Source organism: Camelus bactrianus, chromosome 26 (genome assembly GCF_048773025.1).
Source record: "Camelus bactrianus isolate YW-2024 breed Bactrian camel chromosome 26, ASM4877302v1, whole genome shotgun sequence".
Classification (NCBI taxonomy): Eukaryota; Metazoa; Chordata; class Mammalia; order Artiodactyla; family Camelidae; genus Camelus; species Camelus bactrianus.
The window spans coordinates 16,565,182-16,572,975 of record NC_133564.1 but is presented as its reverse complement, the minus strand read 5'-3'; the positions used below and the strand labels follow the sequence as shown (position 1 = coordinate 16,572,975).

General features: G+C 49.8%; 1 protein-coding gene across 2 annotated transcripts in view; it reads left to right on the top strand.

Moving 5' to 3' along the window:
• Nucleotides 1-606: 606 nt before the first annotated feature.
• ACSL1 (acyl-CoA synthetase long chain family member 1) overlaps nt 607-7,794 on the top strand; it is a 54,972-nt gene continuing 47,784 nt past the window's right edge. The window contains exon 1 of one of the 2 annotated variants that reach the window (XM_074353689.1): nt 607-779. The gene's annotated coding sequence lies outside the window, so the exon portion shown is untranslated. The remainder of the gene's footprint in view (nt 780-7,794) is intronic. The other variant, XM_074353686.1, reaches the window with a different exon arrangement.

Genomic DNA, 7,794 nt, shown 5'->3' with positions numbered 1-7,794 from the left:
GAAAAAATTGCATTGGCCTCTGAAAGCCCCCTATGGGCATCTATAGAAGCAGACAGAAGCCCTCAGAACCGCACAGCCAGGACTGAGCAGCAGACAGGGCCCAAGAGCTTGGCAGGTGGATACCGCCCTTGAGCAATGTCGAACCTGGGCTTTGCTCCAGCTATACCCGGGCTGATTGGTCCCGGGTTGCTTAGGTCCAGGGCTCTGCAGAGGTCGAGGCCAGAGCCCTCCCCTTCGGGACCGTGGCGAAACCTGTCGTGTTAAAAGGGGTCGTGTGCAGGTCACTGCCAAAGAAAACAGGAAAGGAAAGCCCTCTGGCCCTCAGAGCGCCCGCCAAGAAGTCAGCGGGGCACGCGGTGAAGGGTGGAAGATGGGGAAGGGCATCTTCTTGGCTGAGTCATCACAATTTACCCTTTGCCCTTCCTCGGATTCGTTATGAAATCCCAGGGCAGTTCGGGAGGCTAGAAATGAGCTTGCAGGTTGCCTCCCTGCACCCGCCCACCTGCCGCTGGCCCAGCACGCGCGCCACCAGACGGAAGGCGAGCGCGCGGAGGGGGCGTGGTCAGAGACGAGGGCGTGGCCTGCGGCCGGGGCGGGGCCTGAGGGCCGGGAGGGCGCGGCACGCGCACAGGCAGCAGCCTGGCTCCGCGGCAGAAAGGCCTGGGGCGCAGCCAGCTCAGCGGCGACGGCGGCGCCCTTAAATAGCATCCGGAGCCGGCGCAGGGCAGGCAGTGGGCTGCTGTGACAGCCGGCGGCAGACGGCCGGAACAGCAGAGGAGGTGAGTGCTCTTGCCGCGGGGAGCCGCGTCCGTGCCCGCTGCAGCTCCGGGGTCTGGGCGGCTGAGGCGCGGGGCCGAGGCTGCCCCGCGGGCCCGAGCCCGAGAGGCGGTGGCCGCAGCGGAGGCGCGCGAAGGGCCCTCGGCGCTCGGGGACGTTCCGCTTTTCCGGCCTCTGCCCGGCGGCTCCCGGTTCCCGCCGCAGCAGAGGCCTCCGGGCCGCCCGAGCCGCCGCCGCTTCCTGTGTCGGAGCCTGGGATGCTCGCCCGCCGCTCCCCACGGGCGGCGCGGGCACGGGGCTGGTGCACGGCGGGGTGCGGGCGCCGCGCGCCGCGGGACTGGGTCCTTGTTTGGGTGGCGGCTGGGACTGGCCCGGCGGGAAGCCGAATCCCCAGCTGTGGCTGCGAGGCGTTGATCCTGCGGGGCCGTGACAGTGCTCTCTCCGCCGGGGCCTCCCTCTTGCCCCCGCGGCAGTGGTGTGAGGCGCGCTCCGACCGCTCGTGGAAGCGTCGGAGCCGGCTGTCCCCCAGTCTCGGCGTGCTGGTGGCCCCTGTGCCGGGCGCTTGCGAGAGGGTCAAAGGCAGCATCAAAAGCCGGTTGCCACATGTGGAAATTCTCGCGGTGCCTCCAGAGGAGTGCCCTTAGCCGCTGCACGAAGCCGTGATGGAGTCACTTTAGGAGCCTGGCATTTTTTTGAAATCAGAAAGCAAAGATGATACCTATCACATTGCAGCCTAGACAGAGAGAGGTGGTAAGTGACTTGAAAGAACACGTGCACGAGAACCTAGAGACAGATGGCTCCTGATAATCAGTGTGTACGTTAGAATTGTAACTCCTTCCCCACCTCACCCACTTTCAGGGTTATGGAGCTTAATTAAGACCATTATAATAAAAGTGCGCCTGCTTTAAAGTGAAGACTGGTGCAGGAGTATCCAAAGTGCCCCGACCGTTAATATCCTTCCTTTTATTTTTGCCCGTTGCTTAGCATGAGAGAAACTGGTGAAATTTCACCTTTCTAACACATTTCACCTGTGATTATCTAAGTGCAAACAATCAAAACCTTCTGGCCTATTGTGCATTTTCAGGTGGCAGTGGCATGTTGGATTGGCTTAAAACTTAAGTTTTGAGTTGACAGTCTGGTTGGGTGGCCTTGAGAAGGTGGAACTTTTAAAGGAACCCTTTCTTCCCATAGGTGTGGAGCCAGCCTTGAGAGATGTTCTTACTTGTTCCAATTTAGCTCAAAGAATTTCTTCCCAGTCTGAAACTTGACTCCTTATTTGTGAAAAGATTGCATTAGACTGAAGTCTTTCACAAGCCAAAATTCTGTGATGAGAAATAGGAAATCCTTAAGAGCAGCACACCTCATACCTTCCCCTCCCTCACTTAAGATAGACACATCACAGACTGTGTGTCACAGACCTCTGATTTCTGCATTTACTGTAAATTGAAAAGACTTTTAAAAATCACCCTTCTCTCACACTTATAAGCATTTTAACCTATTTCTTTCCAGTCTCTGTTATGAATATGTTTTATTATTGGCAATATTTTGTATTATTATTGCGGGCAACCTGGCTACAAAGAAGCTCTGGGCTTTTAAATTTAGTCATTTAAGAGATAGATGCTTGTAGAGACAGATATCTATGTATATCATTAAAGTCAAGTTTTCATAGCTGTCTTTGCTTTGGGGTGAAGTTTGGAATGGCTGAAAGTGTACCCGCGTGCCACAATGTCATGTTTGATGTCCAGGTCTTGCTACGTCTTTGGTTTTTGGTGTAGCTGTCTTGTGGGAAGTGGTTGTGTTTGGAGGAGGGGCTGGGGAAAGATCACTTTGTGATGTCATTACAGCTGGGGATTTCTCCTCTCTCCCTTCAAGTTTCACTTTTCTGGAAAGAGCGAGACTATAGGAATAGTAGTAATTTCTAGATGTGATACTCAATAGTCTTAGAGGAGTAGATAATTTTTCAAGGGCAGTTGCTGAATTTATTGTGCATATTTGCCAGTTAATCCAACGTCCATTATTTATTTGCACTTACTGTCTGTTATAACCAAATTCTGTCAGTGTGGACAGAATTAATAATGTTTTGTGAACAGGACTGCTTGGATGATGCAATGGGTTAGACTCCTGTGTTAGAAAATACAAAAGAACTTCCTTTCAGGTGGCTCAGAGCTGTGGGTGTCCTAAGGCCTCTATAAGCCCTGCTCTCTGACAGGCCGCGGCCAGTCGGGAGGTAAATTGAAGGTGCCAGAGTTTTTATTGAAGGTTGTTGGTCCAACTTGGTATTCAAACAAACACGTTAGACTCACTTTGCTTTGACATTCATGGCTGGAGACCAAGTCTCAGTGAACAGAGCTGTTCTGAAGCTGCCAGTGGTTGAAGTTGAGTTTCAACATTCTAGTACTTAGAGGAGCTTCAGAGAGCTGTTAAACTCGAACCCTGAAGCCAGAGCTGATGCTGTAGGAAGCAGGGGAAGGGGTAATAGGTCAGGAGTAGAGCGCATGCCTGACAGGCAGGAGGTCCTGGGTTCCATCCCCAGTACCTTCATTTAAAAACAAACAAACAAAAAAATACCCAACTACACTTCAATAAATAAATAAAGTTTTTTTTTAAAGTTGATTCTGTGAAAAGACCAATTAAGTTAAAAAAAATTGAGGCAAATTTACCACTGCTTGTGTCTGCAACTCCATTTCATTTCCCCTCTGGTTCCTTACCTAATGTTGAATGGCAACTCTTGAGAAATTCTGTTTTGTGTAAGTCTGAGGTGATACATAACATGTACCACAGCGACAAGAGAAAACTGTCATGTAATCTGAGTTAGGTTCATTTTTCTGCTTTTTTACATCCTCACATTTAGAAGTTCTTGACTGTGTCAGAGATGACACAGTATTTAGTTGGTTGTGACCTTTGTGGAGTCAGGAGGGGAGGACGAAATAGAGTGGAGCCTTGCCTGACCTGTGGCCGGCTTGGAGAGATGGCACATTCTTTGGACAAAAACCTAGCTGGAGGTGAGGACTCTGGTCCCCTGTACTTCCTGCTGCAGAATACATTCAGCTGGAGATCAGGGTCTTGTCTCCAGCTCTAAGATTTCAAGACTGGTGGCTCCATGTAGTTTCCAAGTCTTAAATAAAAATTTGAAAGCTGTCTAATATCTAAATCAAAACCACTTACCTCAGAAAAGATATATAAAAAAACATATTTATATAAATATATATAATTATATATTATATGTAATTTATATGAAAGATACATATATATTTTATAATAGGAATCTATGCTTATAGAAAATTTGGGAACTATTAAAAAATAAAGGTCTTTAGGAGATTAAATAGTATTAACATTTTCATGTATTTCCTTTTTGTGTTTTTCTTAACAATTTAAAAAATTTAAGCCTATATTTTTAATTGAAGATAAAATTTTTAATAATTTAATTTTAATCACCTGAGTTATGTTGTGAACATTTTTCCATGTTACACACTCTTGAAAAAAATGAGTTTTGAGGATGACTTAGTTGGTTTATGGGACATGCCATAATTTATTTACCTCTCCCCTGTTGTTGGATATTTAGAAACAATTGTCTGTTTCAAAAGTTTACCAAGCTTCTTAGATATTTCAGTATATCTTTTTTTTTTTAAGTTAGGGCATGTTCTGCTTTAATACTGTTGAAATTGGCAATGTTTTAGAAATTATTTTTATTAATGAGTGGCTTTAATGGACTTTTGGGTTCATGTGTTCTAGTCAAAAGCTGTTGAAATAAGGATTTCATGCTATGGAAAGATAAATGGAAAGAAGTTTGGGCATCACAGGAGGAAATGTGGGTTGCCTTTTACATAATTTCCTCCTTCTGGGAGGGACTTCTGATGAGTGTATTATCTGTCCATTTGCACACTTTTGGCTGCTATAGAAATTGGTACTTTCCCCTCAGGTTTTGTTGTGGGGGAAAATGTCCATATATGTAAGGCCAGAATGCCCTGAATACCATTTTTTTTTTTAATTAACCAGAGTAAAGAGACAGTTGCTACAGGAGCTAGTTTCTCCCTCAGGGCTCAGCTGTCAGGGACAGAGCAGGGCAGTGGCAGCTGACTGACGAGGTGGCCGCAGCCCAGCATGGGCAGAACTGGGGCAACTGGCGGCACCAAGCCCTTTGCTTGGTGCTTCTGCTCTGTTATCCCATTCATCCTCCCCACTACCCTGAAGGTGGGTCCTGCTATTATCCGTATTTCACAGGAGGTCAAGGAGCAGTTGCAGAGGTTTAAGTCTCCCAGACCAGAGTTTGAACCTGGGCAGTCTGGTTTCAGGGCCAGAGCACCTGATGGTTTGGCTTTACTTCTAGAACTTGAAGGCTTCTGAGTCCATGGGGGCCTGGAAAGTTCCAGTGATCCAACTGGTGGCAAGACTGAGGACAGAGCTGGTTCTTCTTCAGTGTCAATACCCCTTGATCTTCCCCGTTTCGTTCACACTCTGTCTTGTACAAGCAGCATTGCTGGAATGACAGCAAATTTTGATTCAGCTCCGTTCAGCAAGTGAGAAAATCACCTGCTGCACAGCTGTGACTTTCTAGAGAATTTAAGAGTAGAAGGCTTTGCCTGCCCTGGAAGTTGGTCTTGTTCTAGGTCGTGCTGATAACTTTTAATGAGACAAGAGAATAGAATTGTGAATTTGCAGAGTTTGAAGGCACAGAGCTATCATCCAGTGGTTATGGCCCCCTTTTCCCAGGACAGTTTTAGGCAGAACCCCAATATGTGAAATAAAAGTTGGGCTGCCATGGTTGAAGGGAGTGGGGAAATGGCAATCGCAGATAACACAGACGCGGGACATGGTTACTTCCTGGCCTCTGAGACACTTCAGCACATGCCCAGGCTCCCCTGGTCACTGAGAGAGCCTAACTCACTCATTGGCCCGATGGAGATGCCGTCCCTGGTGCAGGAGATGGGATGACTGCCCAAGGTCACACCACCTGTGTTCCCCTCAGGGCGTGACATACCGTAGGGTTTGTTCCTGGGCCCTGTGCCTGTTCGGACCTCGGTATTATCCTTGGCTTGTGCCCTGAGATCCAGCCAGTCATCAGGTTCTGCACCGTGCTGCCCGGCACCCACACATGTCTCTCTTTCATCTTCCGTACCACTGCCCTCATCCAGTTGGTCACCTCTAGTTTAGACGGCAAAGGTCCTTAGTTAAAGAAAGAGGGAGAGAAGGATGACTCGTCCTGGCGCGGAGTTCAAACCGAGCCCCTCCTCTGTCCAGGAGGAAGCCTGCCAGCACCCCTCTGGAAGGCCCCGCGTCTTCGTGTAGCTTGTCAGCTTCTCGAGTCTGGTTCCAGCCTGTTGTTCCTCATCCATCTCCCAAACTGCCACAGGCTGGGACTTTGGGAAAGCAGACTTTAGTGGCCCAGGGTGGAACCACAGTCTCTGCACCTGTGACTCTGTACCTGAGCTCTCCCTTCTGCCCGACCCACCTTCCTGTGCCTGCCTGAAAGAGCCCCCCAGGCTTGCATGTCCACCTCGGCCTGCCTGCAGTGACCTTCCCTGTCCCACCCTCGTCCCTCCAGGCCCTGCCCCTCAAGGGCACTTTTCCTGAGGTGACCCTCCTCGTCCTCAGAGTCCATGTCACTCACTGGAACCCTTGGCTGACAGCAACTGGCAGTTAAAATGTTGAAATACTCCCATTCTGGTTTCAAAATAGTTACTACCCCAAGGGCCCCCACCCCTAATTCAGAAACTGAAGGGTTAATGCCTGGCCCAGCAGAGGCTCTCCTGAACCTTGTTCTGGTGGTTGCCGACTTCTCCAGTTGGTTGGTGCCAGGCTGAACTCTTTATTCATTTTTTTTGAATAGTGTCCTCCCTCTGCCCTTCCTTTGCCTCTTCATGTGTGGATAGTTTGCTTCCCCAAATAGGCCCCCAGCCACACTCTAAGCTCTGGACATTTAGGTGACCGAGGCATTGTCATTTCTGTGTTTTCAGTAGCATTTAGCTCAGGGCTTCACTGTTAATAAGTACTTAATATTATCTGATGATTGATTGAGACAGGGAGACATTCAGATGGACAGATGTCCCATAGAAGGTGTCACTGGCAAGAATGTACATTTCATTGTTCCAGGTTTGTATGTTATGATCCCGTGAAAGACTTAGATCTTTTCACTAAGATCCATCAAGGCGTCGAAAATCTCCAGCCCAAAGCCTTTTCTTTCCCTGGGTTGAACTTGGTGTGCAGGAGGGCATCTGAGGTCTCTTCCAGGGTAATTTGTTAAGTCTGAGCAGCAGGTGGCTGTGGGCTTCGCAGGGAGGGAGGGAGATCGGTGTCGAGTTCTCAGCAATCTTACGTAACTGTACTGTAGCCTGCGTCTACCTGAGATTCCTACCTAAAATCATACCTTGTTTTTGTGTCACTGGTGACATGGTCAAATAGCTGTTCGTTCCTTCTGTTGGATGATTACCCACATTGTGCCTCAGACAAGCTTCGGAGGTGCCTCGGACTGAGGAGCTGGCAGGGACCTTGCCTGTCAAGCAGTCCAACCAATCACCGCACAGAGGAGGGGCCAGGATGCAGAGGGGTGTGCCCCGCAGCCCTGGGCAGGCCAGTCGCCCAGGGCGGTGCCAGACGGTTTTTCCCCTGACGTGAATCAGACGACAAGCCGCTGACTGCAGGGCCTCTGTAGAGGGCACGCGGGGGCTGAAGCCGTGGGGTCCCGAGGACAGACTGCCTCCAGTGAGGCCAGCCCTTGGCCTGGAGTCTCCTTTCTCCAGAACAGCCAGCCCAATCCTCTTGGCCTCCTGCGCTGGGCAAGGTGACAGTAACCAGCGCTGTCCTGCTCTCTGCAGCATGCCTCTTTCCATCACGGGGCCATGCTGAGTATTTTCGTCTCCCCCCGGACAGAAAGTCTACGTGCAGGCGTTGGTAGACACTGCTAGCCTGCATCCTGGGTGTAGCTGGCTTCTCTGAGTGCTCCAGTTAACAGTGGTAGTTGTTGCCTCCTGAAGTCGGGAACTGGCAGAGACCAGCCAAGAAGTGACAGAGAGGAGATTG